Genomic DNA, 15838 nt, shown 5'->3' on the forward strand with positions numbered 1-15838 from the left:
CTACCCTTCACTGATGCCAGAAGTTCAAGCTGAGGGCCTTTGTGATTTTTTTTTTCTCTAATAAATGTGCATTTGTTTAATTAAGAAAAGTAAAAGAGAGAAAAACCCTAACCATAACAAACTCTCGATGTCCGAAGAGTATTGAAAAATCAGTGTTTCCTCTGTACTGAAATACCTGAGAAGCTGACGGTGCCCCTAGTTAGAACTCCAGTCCCAAGTTCTTCTAGGATCAGAGTTGGTGCCCAATAAATTGCTGTTGGTCTGGGGGAGCCCCGATTGTTAGCTGAGGCGGATGCAGCAGCTGGGGCTCTACACCCCTATGACCATACCCTCAGTCACAAGAGTTACATATCCTCAACACTCCTCTTACCGGCAAGTTCTTCTACTACCTTCTTGCTTACAAACCTGCAAAATGCTTTATTTCAAAAATACTGGATCTATCTACTCCATCCTGTGATATCCAAGCCAGATTTCAAATGTGTTGGGAGGAGGTGCCAGGCCACTGCCACAAGGCTTCCCTTTATTTTTCATGTTCTCCTTGGGCGTATTATTCTCAGTGAATTTGGCCATAGATCCCCCTGTTTTTCCCCGAGCAACCAATCCAAGTAACATTCCAGTGGCAGTTGCATCTCCATCATTATTTCCTCTACGTTCTGTTATTCTGGCTCCTTACCCCACTTGGCAGACTCCCAATCTTCTCTGCTTTTCTCCTTTGCTACAAACAATCCAGTTTCAAGTTCCTCATCTGATTGGGTTTATCTTAAAATATGGCTTTGGCATTTTAGAATTCATCTTCAAACTCCATGATTCCTTTATCTCACTTCCTAAGGTTCTATGATTCTCACTGTGTGTCAGTTAATACCAAGTCTGTTTGAGACCCAGAAAGTCTGTACCCAGCCTTATTTCCAGGAGGTTGACCCATCCAGAATGAGTGAGGTCAGGTTTGAAACAGAAAAGCTCGTCTCCTATTTCCTTTGGAGTCGGAATCAAAGCTCCATCCATGGTCAAGGTCTATCCTGGGTCAGAGGCCACCCTGCTTTCATTCCAGTGGGAAGTAGATCCCAAGCCATAACTTCCAGTTAAAGTTTATCTGAAATTCCCTATGTCTGGGAAAAGAGCCTTTGAAGTCATGAAGCTTCTTACTTCCAGAATAGGATTTTGCTTGCTTTTTTTTTTTCATGGAGAAGAGAGTCTAAATTATATTTATATTTACTGTCCTTTGAAAATGACTGCTGAGAGAGTCCTCAGCTCGTCCAAAGTGGAAGAGACTTGCTGGAGGCTCTTTCTAGTATCTCACTACTTCTTTTGGTTTGGGGCAGGCAGTAATGGACATGAAAAGCCCAAACTGGGGAATCATGACAGGTCCTCCTGGGTTGCAAAGAAGTGTCTGAGGAGTCAAAATCCCTCCTGGATTGAGGTATGTCTGGTCAGTATGACAGGTCTTCCTGGAGAGAGATCGATCTGGGAAGTCATGATGAGCTCTCCTAGGAAGAGCTGCATCTGGGGAATGTTGATATGTTCTCCCAGTTTGCATTGTTTCTGAGGAGTCAAGAGCCCTCTTAGACTGCAATGTGTCTGGAGGGTCATGATGGACGCCCCTTGAGTGAGGTGGGTCTGAGATATTTTGCTGAGCCCTCCTAGAATGAGAAGGATTTGGGAAATCATTGCATCCCTGCTAGAGAGAGATGGATCCACGGAGTCAGGACAACAAAGCCTATGAAAAATCAGACGTTCATTCTTGCTTCCATTTGGCATTGGTCCAAAAGGCCTCCATCTGTTTTCCCATCAAGTCTCCATCATCTTTCTCTTTCTCCTTTCCCAGTTTAGATAGCTCACATCATGATCAGCTCACATCACGGTGCACAGCCTTCAGCTTCCTCCCACTGGCCCTGCCAGGCTTCAGCTGCTTTTTGCAACACTTGCAACTGAAAGATTGCAGAGATCTCTTAGGTAAAAGTGACACGTCAAATGCATGACTGCTGAGAGTGGTAGAGCCCTGCCCAGGGTAGTAGCACGTCGGGTTCCTGAGATTTAACGGGGCAAGGAGGAGAAACCACACCAGAGGGTGTTAAGTCCCAGAGCAAGACGATCTTCTAAAGAGCCCTGAGGGAAATGCAGCAGGGTGGGGCTCCACTCGGAGCCTCAGGGCTTCAGGAAACACTTCACGTAGTCCCTAAGAGGATCACCTCTATTTTTTTAAGCAATGCATGTAATGGGGTCAAGTTTAGCCGTGATCCAGAAACAGAAACAGACTCAGGGATATAGAGAACAGACTTGGGGTTGTCAAGGGGGAGGGTATTGGGGGAGGGATGGAGTGGCAGTTTAGGATTAGCAGATGTAAGCTATTATATATAGAATGGATAAACAACAAGGTCCGACTGTATAGCACAGGGAACTTTATTCAATATCCTATGATAAACCATAATGGAAAAGAATATTTTAAAAAAGAATGCCTATATATGTATAACTGAGTCACTTTGCTGTACAGCAGAAATTAACACAACATTGTACATCAACTCAACTCCAATTAAAAAAAAAATGGGTAGCCATGATCACAGTGTTTACCTACACCCAGCTACGCCTGACTAGATATTAGGTCATTGTCCAGTTGATTGACTGGGATACTCATTCAAGAGAAAGAATATTTGTGTGATGAGGGTTAGGAATAAAATCATTTTCAGGGATAAGATCTATTTACATTTTTCAGTAATTAAATCTAAAGAGGTCCTAGAGTCTCTTCACCGTTCAGTGCGTTTTCGTTAAAACACTACCTCCCTCAGTAGGAGTGGATAGGCGTGGACATAGTTGCTCATTATTGAAAGTTGATTTCTTCTTTACTCTTTTCACTGACTCAGTCTAAGCCAACCCCTTAAAGTTGTTTTTACTTTGCCTTGCAAAGAAAGCAATAGTGTGCCCTTACATAATGTTAGCGTTTGGAGAAGTGCCTAGAGAATATCTAGTTTCTCTAAGTGAGTGATTCTGCGGTTCAGTCCTAACGTAAGTGTCCTGGTGAGAGATGTGTGTTGATGGTCAGATCACCTTCCTTATCTTCTTTGTTCACCCCAACAGCTTGGAAGTTGCATGGAGCAGCATGAAACACCTCTCCCAGGAAGAGCATGGCTCTGGGGCTTTGGCATGCGAGCGCTTGCAACAGTACCAGAAATCTGAAGCTGGACTTCACACCTGGCCTCCACAGCCTGCCGTGGAGTTAGGAAGGAAGACACGATTGCTCACAACACTGCTGGTGTAACAGAGGCTGTCTTGGAAGCACCTTCTATGTGCCCATCTGTGGGCCAAGTGCTCTTCATCTATTTTCTCACTTACAATAACTAGCTGGTAATAAATGAATAATTCTCCAGGGTCACATTGTTCCGGGAGCACGTAAGTAAACAAGCTGGGAGGCAAGGGCACTTGAAGAACTGACAGATCAGAGGGTCAACCTGACCATGAGTTCCTTAAGGATGGATTCCTCACGTGACTCAATTTTATTCCTGCAGACCAAGGCACTGGAAGACCCAGAGGACAGTTTCTGGGCAGGTTAAACAGGCTGAAGGCACAAGAGGGGCTTAGGAGGCAGCATGGGCTAGCAGTTGAGCCCTAATCCTTCGTCCTTCTCAAAGGAAGATTGGATTTTCTCTGAGATTTCTCTGAATTTTCCATCTGGACCATTTTGCTGCAAACTGGCAAGGCTATGAGATTCCCCAAGACTACCTGGGCACACCCTCTCTTTGATGGAACACAGCTCTAATATTTTCAGGGTCCCCTCAATTCTTTTTTTTTTTTTTGCAGTACGCGGGCCTCTCACTGCTGTGGCCTCTCCCGTTGCGGAGCACAGGCTCCGGACGCGCAGGCTCAGCGGCCATGGCTCACGGGCCCAGCCGCTCCGCAGCATGTGGGATCTTCCCGGACCGGGGCATGAACCCGTGGCCCCTGCATCGGCAGGCAGACTGTCAACCACTGCGCCACCAGGGAAGCCCCCAGGGAACCCCCCCTCAATTCTTATGATCAGCAGTACTCGATCTTGGTTTGCCTGCAAATGACTCAGCACAGTCTTTTCAAATCAAAGAACTCAAATGTAGGGGCTGGAATTGCTCAGGGAAGGCCAGAGTTAAGCACCTGTCCACATGGGGGATGAAATGGGCAGACACCCTGTTCTACAACCTCACCTCTAGTCAGAGTGGCTGAAGGCATTTGTAAATCTGCGTCCCCTCTTAAAGATAAGTGTTTTGGTAATAATTTTGCATTACAAAATCATTTCCCTTCTCAAAATGGGAACTTATGTTATTTTGAAATCCTTTACCCATTTAAAAAAATCTGGCAGTAAAAATACATATCAGTGAAAGGTGTCATTTGGGAAAGATTGCATTCCTAATTTGCCTTTCTATAAACTCATTCCTTACAAAAAGATAAACTGTGACTTTATTTATTGTTTAAAATTTATGTTCTTATTTTTGGCCGCATTGGGTCTTCGTTGCTGAGCGCAGGCTTTCTCTAGCTGCCGCGAGCGGGGGCTACTCTTCATTGCAGTGCGCGGGCTTCTCATTGCGGTGGCTTCTCTTGTTCAGGAGCACGGGCTCTAGGTGCGTGGGCTTCAGTAGTTGTGGCTTTCAGGCTTAGTAGTTGTGGCTCGCGGGCTCCAGAGCGCAGGTTTCGTACTTGTGGTGTCTGAGCTTAGTTGCTTCGCGGCATGTAGGATCTTCCCAGACCAGGGCTCGAACCCGTGTCCCCTGCATTGACAGGCAGATTCTTAACCACTGCACCACCGAGGAAGCCCAAACTGTGACTTCATATAACAACGAAACTTTGACAACAATGTTCTTCTTAGGCATTTTTGTAATATGTACATATTAAGGATGTTTGCTGTCTGTCTGCCATATTACATTTAACAGTCTTCCCCTCTCCCTGACCAACTTGTACTGTAAGGCATACAAATACACAATTGTATTTTTGGTCTACCCTCCATGCCTAACAAACAGCCTAGAGGACATGAAGTGTTCAACAGATGAATATTAACCAGAAACTCTAAAGGCAGATCACCCTACATTTTGCAACCTATCTGAAAACCCTATCTTATTGCATTAGGCTTATTTTCAGATGCTGAGGGAAAATATTTGTTTTGAAAACCCCATCACAAACATCCAGTCTCATCTCCAGATAGCACAGAAAATTCTAAAACAAAGACCCATTGTCTCCTGATTCCTGGCAGAGCCCTGCCTGATTTGGGATTGAGAGAGAATGTCTGCAGAGGGCACATGAGATATTTACTAAAATATTGAGCAGGGAGACATCCCCTTGGAGGGGAAAGCTTAGCTGGTTATAACTATGGGCTCTGAAACTGGATTGTGGCATGTCAAGACCCAAGTTCACTCTTGGCTGTGTGACCTTGGACAAGGTGTTAACCTCCCGAATCCTTAGTGCCTTCCTTTGTAAAATTCCCTTGTAAAAAAACAGATGTGCACTTCAACAGAATGTTTAGAGTGTAAGTGTTCAATGAATTTTAGCTATTGTTGTCATGTTTTGATTTCGGTGCCAGCATGTCATGTACACAGCAAATCTAGTTTCTGGAAACTGCAGTGATGTCATTCCTCAGGTCTATCCAGTTTCCTACCAATTGAGTCTATGCCTTTGCTTCTACGTTCTATAAAACAATGAGATAAGCATGTAAGTAATCATCCCTTTGTGTTTATAAGGCATGATCACATCCATGTTCTTATTTGATCCCCACAATATCTCTGTGGAAGTAAATGAGAAAGACCTTGTTATCTCCATTTTACAGGTGAGGCAGAAAGAGGTTAAATGGGGCTTCCCTGGTGGCGCAGTGGTTGAGAGTCCACCTGCCGATGCAGGGGACGCGGGTTCGTGCCCCGGTCCGGGAAGATCCCATATGCCGCGGAGCGGCTGGGCCCGTGAGCCATGGCCGCTGAGCCTGCGCGTCCGGAGCCTGTGCTCCGCAACGGGAGAGGCCACAGCAGTGAAAAGGCCCGCATACCACACACACACACACACAAAAGAGGTTAAATGACTTTCCCAAACTAATAATAAATATACACTAGAACGGGACTTAAAGCAATATTTTTCTCACTGTGTCTCTGGGCTGAGTAGAAAGAGCCTTGGCAAAAACAGCATCCCCCTGGTTAGAGTTCCTGACTGCCACGTTCGCTGCCATCACTGGCAGCATCGGGATGGGGGGGATTTCTCCTCTGCTTCCTGGGATTCTGGATCCGCACTTTGCTGCCTTAGCTTTGAAGCCTAAGCATCTGGTATCAGCCTCTCATCCTGCCCAAGCTTGTACCGGCAGGTGCTACTAGAAGGCAGCTTGCTGGGGCAAATCACACTGTTCCTACACGTACAAGCCCTCCCAACTGACATCTTTATCTACGTTAAATATCATCAACATTCTCACCCAAGGCAGCTTTGAAAGGAAAGGGAGTCACAAGAAGGCATCAGGCTGCCTGGAGAAGATGGATAAACATTGGGGGTGAAGGGATGTTTCTATTCTGTGAAAATCCAAGGTAGCTCCAGCTTCCAAGCAGCCAGACCTGACCCCTGGGCACTGAGGCAATGGATTTGAGCACTTTGCATCTTTCTGGATGAGAATCAGCTCTGGTGGGACCATTCCTTTCTGCTCTAGTCCACAAAGTAGGGAAGGACTCTCTCAAAGTACCTGGCACAGGACAACTGTAATGACCTAAAATCATAAAACCAGCCCTAGCTGTACAACAGAATTGTATATGAAGTTTTTAATAAATACCTATGCCTAGACCAATTCAATCAGAATCTTGCACCTGAGATCCAGGTAGCAGTATTTTTGTAGTTGTACTGATATACATTGTATTGTATACGTTATCTTATTGGTATATAATAAACAACTTGTCAGCATAAGTATACATCACCACAACCAAGATAATGAACACAGACATCACCACCTAAAGTTTCCTCATACCCCTTGTAATCCTCCCCCATCCCACCACCAGGCAGACATTTATCTGCTCTCTGTTGCTATAGATTAGTTTCCATTTTCAAGAATTTTACGCAAATGTAATCATATGGTATTTTCTTTTTCTTCGGTCTGGCTTCATTAACTCGGAATTATTCTGAGATCTACCCATGTGGTTGTGTGTCAATTCCCTTTCACTGCTGAGTAGTATTCCATTCCTTTGTGTGGATATACCTCAATTTCTTTATCTATTCACCTGTTACTGAACATTTGAGTTGTTTCCAGTTTGGGACTATTATAGACAAAGCTGCTCTGAACACCCATGTACAGGTCTTCGGATGGATGTATGTTTTCTTTTCTCTTGGGTAAATATTTAGGAGTGGAGTGACTGAATCATACAGTGGGTATATATTTAACATTTTAAGATGTTGCCAAACAGTTTTGCAAGTGCTTGTAACCAGTTTACATTTCCATCAACAGTTAATGAGAGTTCCAGTTGCCCTACATCCTCACCATTCTTGTGGGTGTGGGTGTATAATTCATTTCACTGTGATTTTAGTTTGAATTTCTATAATGACTAATGATGTTGAGAGCATATTTCATGTGCTTTTTTCCTTTTCTGACATACGTAGATCTTTTTTTTAATAAATGTATTTATTTATTTTTGGCTGCATTGGGTCTTTGTTGCTGTGCGTGGGCTTTCTCTAGTTGCGGCGAGCAGGGGCTACTCTTCGTTGCGGTGCACGGGCTTCTCATCGTGGTGGCTTCTCTTGTTGCAGAGCACGGGCTCTAGGATTGCGGGCTCAGTAGTTGTGGCGCACAGGCTGAGCTGCTCCGCGGCATGTGGGATCTTCCTGGACCAGGGCTCGAACCCACGTCCCTTGCATTGGCAGGTGGATTCTTAACCACTGCACCACCAGGGAAATCCCAACATGTGTATATCTTTTTTGGTCAAGTTTCTGTTCAAATCTTTAGGGATGGGACCTAAGCATCTGTTAAAAGTAAATAAAAGATCCCTTGTGATTCTAACATTCAGTTGGGATTAAGCACTGCTGTCTTTCTGAAAAATTGAATACAAATCTCTCATTTTAATTATGTGGAAACTGAAATCTGGGGAGAGATTGGATTACTTGTAAAGTAAGGGAAATTGCAAGACAGAGAAATCACCCTTAACACAATTATGGCCATTAGGGAGCAAGTTCTCCATTGCAGACTTAGCTGCATCATTTCCATAAGTCGGATGAAGCGTCTATCCATGTCAAGACTTGCTGGTCTTTGTTCCAAGCTAATCATTCATCATTTCTCTTAGTCATCTGAGTATTTGTTCTATAATAAACATTTGAAGGAATTGACAATTGACTTCTTTTAACCAAATATTTGACAGTATTATAACTGTGGTGAAATGAAAAGGAAAATAGTCTTAGGGCTTCCACATATAGTGTTAACTACACAACTCTAGAGGGCTCCATTCACATAGACACAATGTGCAGTGCACAACCTGTACAACCTTATATGGTAATCCTGAACAACCTTAAATCTAAGATCTAGGTTCTGAATCTCACCTTCTAACTGTGTTATCCTAGGAAAGTCAGTTGAATCTCTGACTCTTGGTTTAAAATCTATACAATTTGGATAATTAGCACTCACAGGATAAATATAAATGAAATGAGTTGATGTTAGGGATTAGCAAACCCAGGTGGCTATAGGAGCTAAAGCAAGTAACTTAAATGAGCAAAGTGGTTCAGAGAGGTGATCAAGAAAAAATGACGAACTGTCTAATCAGCTCTAGATGATTATGGCCTTAGAAAAATGCTGGCCCAGAGTTACCAGAGCTTTTATTTTTTAAGAGAAGTCAGAAATCAAAATAGGTGTGGTTCAGATGTCTACTGATAAATGTGAAAGGACTATATAAATCACAGCTCACCTTATATATTGAAAGGGCATCACTCTGCCTTAAATCAAGCTGTGAGTCAGTCCATGTGGGTCTCTCGTAGGTGTCTGTCCTACACCCCCTCCTTCATCTTTCTTATGACAAGTACCACAAACATCACATGGTTCACGACCCAGACTCGGTCAATCATCTTATCATGTTTTCCTGGCCACGGTGATTGGCCCAAGAAAGAATGTACCCAACTGGGCAAAAAAAGAAAAAGAAAAAAAAATAACTCCCTGGGGATTCTCCTAGCCAGAGCTAACAGAGAAGCTTCCTTCCCTCTCTAGATATGCGGCCATAAGGATGACTATCCAGAGCTGCCTGTGACCGTGCTCCATGCTGTACAAAGAGAGACCGTCTACTCTAGGGGAGAATAAGGACAACATAGTGCGATAGAATTCCGTCATCATGTGAGTCCCTGATATCAAAAGACCCTCTCCAACTTCTGTTACGTGATCCAGTAAATTTGGGACTGGGCTAGCTTCAAAGAGGTTTCTGTTGCATGCAACGAAAGGATCCTGACAAATGCATTTTGCCATCTTGAAGTACGATGGCAGCAAATGAGTTTTCACTGATTTTCAATACATCCTCATGATATCTGATTCATGGAGAGAGGATACAGTGCTAAGAAGTGAGTCTTGAGGAAGGAGATGGAAAGGTGGCCATGGCGTTTCAGGGGAAGCTAACCAGGGGATGGAAAGGTGGCCTTGGCGTTTCAGGGGAAGCTAACCAGGGCTGTGTAGAATTCTCTGTGTTGGTTTGGACACTGCATCCTGAGGTATTTTCTCCTATTTGAAAGCTCAGATGTGGGCTCTAATGAGCTTCCAGAAGTGATGGGCTTTTAGAAAGGGATTTACACTAGGACACATGAGAGATTGAGTGGGACACCACTATGATATTTTATTAATTTACACTGAAAAATAGAACTGATCTGTAGACTGGAACACTTCCACCAGCGTCTTCATACATTATGTTCTTAAGTTACACAGGAAATCAAAACATAATTCAAAGCCACTTTGTAAAAACTTTGCTGGAATAAAGCATCGTTGAGGGGGGTTGAAGTCTATGTGTTTGGTGTACACTCGCCTTGGAGGCAAACCATCATCCGAAGTCAGGTCACAATCAAAAGTTTCTTGGTGGGAATGGGATAGAATAAGAGGTGTTAGGTAGGTCAAAGTTTAATGGCGTTGAGCGAAAAATAATGATGCATTCATTTTGCGGGGCAGGTGATGTAGTCTTTGGATTTGGAAATATCCAAAGTTCAAATTGCCAAGCCTTGCTCTCTCCTGGAGAGTACTCATCTGGGCATAGTCAGTGTCTGTCTAGGCAAATTTTCTTTCCCTGCCATACGATGACTGAGCACCTCCTTTTGCGCTGGAAACACTTTTTCTATACATGTCGTAATGCCCTCGGTTGGATTCTGGAGTTGTGGTGTGTGTGGCCAGCTCTGGAGAGCAGACTGTGTTCTTCACCACTCTGCTTTCAGTGGTGTTACATTGGCAGCTGGAAATCAGTCATGGTGAGGGTGTTTATACCAGAGAAATTGGCAAACATTACAAATCAGGGTCTTTTTTTTCCCTCAGCAAGCTGGTTGTTCACCATTAACTAGCACACGACAGGTGATGAGCCTTCTTTCAGGTGTACGTTTCTACTTTGATCTATTATGGGCTGATCTCCTATTTGACAAGTAGAGAGCAATTTGTTGGCATTATTTCTAAGATTTTAGAGGACACCTCACTTTGTCCCTAGCCGTCCCATTACAGGGCTCGCCTAGGCCAGGCTCCAGCCCCATGGGAAGCTGGTCTAAGGCACTTCCTGACCCTGGCAAAACAGTTACTGCCTATGGGAGTTGATCCAGCCAGCGGGAAGGATTTCATAGGATCATTTATGCTAAGTTGCTAGTATTAACACAATGGGCTGCTCTTTGTATTTTCATAGGAAAGAGACAGCCTAAGGGAAGGGAGCCAAGGGGGGAGATTTCTGGAAATACTGTAGGCTGCTGGGGGTGGGAGCAGGGCGGTTATTTGGGACCATGAGTGTTACCACATTTCTTTTTTTTTTTTTTTTTGCGGTACGCGGGCCTCTCACCGCTGTGGCCTCTCCCGTTGTGGAGCACAGGCTCCGGACGCGCAGGCTCAGCGGCCATGGCTCACGGGCTCAGCTGCTCCGCGGCATGTGGGATCTTCCCGGACCGGGGCACGAACCCGCGTCCCCTGCATCGGCAGGGGGACTCTCAACCACTGCACCACCAGGGAAGCCCACAACATTTCTTAAATGCTCTCAGGTTGGCTGCCACCTAAGGGTAACCCTGCTCATCGATTTTGCAAGTCGGGGAAGAACCGATGACAGTCATAATAATGATGAAAGTGATAATGATGACGATGTTGATGATGTTCTGCTGTCGTTGCAATAATGTCCCAGGAGATTTCTCCGACTTTGGGGGAACCCTCAAATAGGAGAGAGAAATTGATAAAACTTAATCTCTGTGACTCATTAATGTGAAAGTAAGTACTTGTTGAAAAGCAAAGATTTATTACCTGCAGTTTGGCAAGATCCTAAAGATGGTCCTGCAGTGGCATCCAGAAAAGGCGCCGTGACTCACAGGAAGTAAACTCAGATCTCCTGGGTCCCAGGAGCGCCCTCCCCTTTGACCAGCCTGTTGCTTCCTCACTCCTGGAACTTTCACTTCCCTGGAAGTTTCCTTCTAAATGCCATGAACGGGATACACCTGGATATGCCTCATTAACAAATAGCTTGGGAAATCAGAGACTTGAGACAACCTCCAGAATCATAATCCCAGGAGCTGCTGTCTGGTGTTCTTGAGGACAGTGACTCAGAGGCAGGCCCGGGCTGTCCTTCCATTGGCAGGCTGCCAGGGGAGGTCTGGGTGTTTCTGCCGGGTCTCAGAGACTCCCCTGGGACTTTTCACTCTCTGACACCCATTTCTTGTTCAGCTCTTATTATTTATTACTCATATGGTGTCTTCTTTTTAATGCCTAATATTTCAGGGACTCGGCTTACTCATACGGGAGGAAAGCAAACAGGCATGACGTGAGTGCAGAGCAGTCTACTGAAGACGGATTTCACTGACTTTAAGAACATGGGACTTGGGCTTCCCTGGTGGTGCAGTGGTTAAGAATCTGCCTGCCAATGCAGGGGACACGGGTTCAAGCCCTGGTCCAGGAAGATCCCACATGCCACAGAGCAACTAAGCCCCTGTGCCACAACTAGTTAGCCTGTGCTCTAGAGTCTGAGAGCCACAACTACTGAGCCACATGCCACAACTACTGAAGCCCATGCATGCTCTTACACAAGAGAAGCCACCGTGCTGAGAAGCCCACGCACTGCAACGAAGGGTAGCCCCCACTCACGGAAACTAGAGAAAGCCCGCGCGCAGCAACGAAGACCCAGTGCAGCCAAAAATAAATAAAATAAGTAAATAAAAAAAAAAAAGAACATAGGATTTAAGGATAGACAAGAGGCAGAATTCTGAGGACCTGAAGTTCAGAGCCTTTTCAGGGCATAGTGTACAACGCTTACCGTCAAACCCAATTTTGGCTAAGCCATGTACACTTTCTGGATAACTGCTTTAATTTTCATTTGTGTCTACTCACCTTTTTAAAAAAGAACTATGCACTGATTTTTCAGAAAAAAGAACCAAACCTGGAGCCTTCTATAATAATAAATCTTTATATTTCTATGATACTTTATAGTTTACAAAGCATATTATCTCATTTAATTCTTCTGATTTTTTTTTTTTTTTTTGGCCTCGCCTCGCCGCTTGCAAGGATCTTAATTCCTGGACCAGGGATTAAATCCCGGCCCTCGGCAGTGAAAGCGCTGAGTCCTAACCCCTGGACCACCAGGGAATTCCCCTCATTTGGTTCTTACATAAACCTTTTGAGGTTGATACTTTTATGATCCACATTTTACAGATAAGGAATTAAATTTCACAGAGGTTTGGAGACTTTCCCAAAAGTGTCGTAGGAGAGCTAAAAGTTGAACCCGGGTCTACAGAATCCAGAGTGCAGGCTTACAAACAAACAACAAACAAAACCAACCCCAAGCCCTATACCGTAACTCTTTGTAGAAGCACTGAAGTGCAGAATTCAGGGCAAATTTGATCTTGAGCTCCTTGTTTTTCTTCCAAAGAGGCCTGAAATCCTGGAAACTCTTGTTAGAACATGGCCTCTCCTATAACACGGAGTCTTCAGGATGGTTCTAGATAGTGATGTTCTAAATCAGAGTAGCACTGATCCATACAGTACTGGATGGAACTTCTCTCTGCACCCATAAAGTAAAACGCAAATAAATAAATAAACCTAAAAAACTTTTTTTTTTAAACTGAATATTGTTCCATCTTAGCAAGTGTGCCCTTTCCTATCCAAAAGAGAAATACTCCCTAAGGAACTCTAGACTCCTGCTGTCAAAGTCTAGACGACTGTGGGTACACCTGTCAATACTCCAGTGTATGCAATGTTTGGGAAGATCAGACAAATCCCTGCAGACGACAGTACTTCTGAAAATTCTAGGGTTCTATGTAGGTGAGTCTGCCACCTTCAGATGAAAGGAAAACCAATAAACTTGTTTAGATGCGCAAGGAGTGTCCAAACTTATACTTGTATTTAGGAAGGACTTATAGACATACATGAGAATCTTAATGAGAGCTGGTTTGAAACATCTCTAGGTATCACCTTATCCCAACCACCACCAAATTATTTTACTCTCAAAGCCCTTTTCATTAAGCATGAGTTACATTTTTCTATACTTTTTTTTTATTTCTCAAAGCTATTATTTATTCTGTACAAGGTTCCACTATACATCACACATTCTTCTCCTCTTGCTTACAGAGTAAACAAGTGTACACCAGCCCTTTGGATCAGGTTCACAGGTCTTCCCTGGAGAAGGGTGTCAGGCCAGTTAGACTCACATAAGTTTAGCTCTGGGTTGTCGCATGAGCCAAAGCCCTTTTTTTACCCTCATGAACCTCTCCCACTGCTCAGGAGCCTTCAGGTTGTGTACGTGCCCATGAGGCAGGACCCCTCCTGGCTAGGGTTGCCCGAGGAACTGTCCATCGGAAGGCGCTCTGGTTGGAAAAGTGATCTCTCTGGGGATGTAACTAGATCAAGATCAAATGAAGCAAGACTGGTCCTGAAGGGTCAAATCTTAGAAACTCGGAAGGTACCTAATACGTGCGTCAGTTACAGCAGGAGGCGGAGGGATGAAAAGATACCTGGCAAAGTGGTCAAGAAGAGGGTGGAACTTGCCAGTGAAAAGGGTGGTTCAGGAGCTAAGTCCACAAGCTCTGGGCATCTGCCAGCATGACCCTTCTAATTTTAATGTTTGAACCAGAGTGATCCATGAAGTGGGCCAAGTTAGGACACAGAGAATAAGTAGACCTCTTATAATTTCTTAATTATTTATCAAAATTATCTTTTGGTTCATTTAATTAGTATGGATTCTTCTTTATAAAAATAATCTCATTTTTGAAAGGTATGCCATCTTCAGAGAGAGCATGCAGTTTTATATCCTACTCAAGCCTCCAAAGTACGAATGTGCTGTCAGCATCTGCTTTGGATGGGATGAAATCACCCAAGTATGGCACTGAGGCTGACAGGCAGGGCCTCTTGGAGGCTGTACCTGGTGAGAGTGAGTTGGTGGAGGAAGGAGGGTGGTCATTCTAGTGCAAGGTCTAAGGATTAACTATGAGGGTCCAGAAATTCTATCTAATCAATACTCCAGGATCAGTTAGTCTTTGGGTGCTAACTCATAATGTCTTAACTCATAAGAGGCTGAAGAATAAATAGTATTGACTATTTACAGGGAGGGTCATCATCCTTTTCAGCCGCTAATGTGTACACGCTCTCTGTCTAGTTAACTCTCTTCCAAGTAATAGGGTTCTTGGGAAGCTGAGTCTGTTATAAAACTATGGACTTAGCAAGGAAGGGTCTGGAGGGGAAATGCTTCTCTACTCCAGAGACTGACCAGAAATGCTCATGCCTCCCTTCCTGAACAGGTGCTAAAAAACATGCAGAGTTCCTGCTCTCAGAATCTCCTTTCTCTAGACTCTACTAGGTCCAGCCGTCACCTGTCTCTTCAGGTATCTTGACCCCACTGAGGCTCTGGATTCCTTCATTTGCATTCATAACCTCAACTCCCAGACCGTACTTTAACCCTTCCAGCTCTGATCTAGAAACATCCTGAGGTCTAAGGCACCTTCATCATTTCATCCAAGGTGTGTATGGATATTATGACCAATAGCTATATCGACAACAATTAACATTTACTGGGCACTCGCCATGTGACAGGCATGGGGATAAATGTTTTATCTTCATTAACTCATTGAATCTTCATAACAACTCTCTGAGGTAGGTACTAATAATTAGCCCCATTGCATAGACAAGGGAGCTAAAGCTTTGGGTGGTAACTTGCCCAATATTACATTGGGCAGGGAAGCCAGGATTCAAGCCTAATTCATTTGGACTCCAGAGCCTGCACTCTTAACCATTAGGCAACACGGCCTCCAGGAGTGACCTCGATCCCCTCCTGAGAGCATCTCTCTGTGAATTCCTACTCACTGCATACAATCAATGAAGACAAGTGGTCATGAGTGCTTTCTTTGTTGAAATTTAAGCTTAAAAGCAATAGGCTTGGAGTGTAATGATTAGAAATCAAGCCACAATCTGGGAGTAAATAACAACAGAAAGAGACAATGAGAATTCTGTCTGAGAACCCATTTATAAAGGTCAAGGAGTCCACACTATACGGCTCGTAGTGTAACATTTTGAAAAGCTCGTACTGTGATGAGTTTAGGTGAAATGCTGAACAAGACACAGAATCACACATAAGACCCTGCCCACACTGGGAAGGCAGCCAAGAATTCCTGCCACCTCCACCCCAAGGTTGGGTGCCCTAATAAAGGCCACAGAGAGGACCACCTCCCTCCAGAGACTGCTTCTTATTTCTCA

The sequence above is a fragment of the Neophocaena asiaeorientalis genome, unplaced genomic scaffold (genome assembly GCF_003031525.2).
Source record: "Neophocaena asiaeorientalis asiaeorientalis breed wild unplaced genomic scaffold, Neophocaena_asiaeorientalis_V1.1 scaffold143, whole genome shotgun sequence".
Taxonomy (NCBI): domain Eukaryota; kingdom Metazoa; phylum Chordata; class Mammalia; order Artiodactyla; family Phocoenidae; genus Neophocaena; species Neophocaena asiaeorientalis.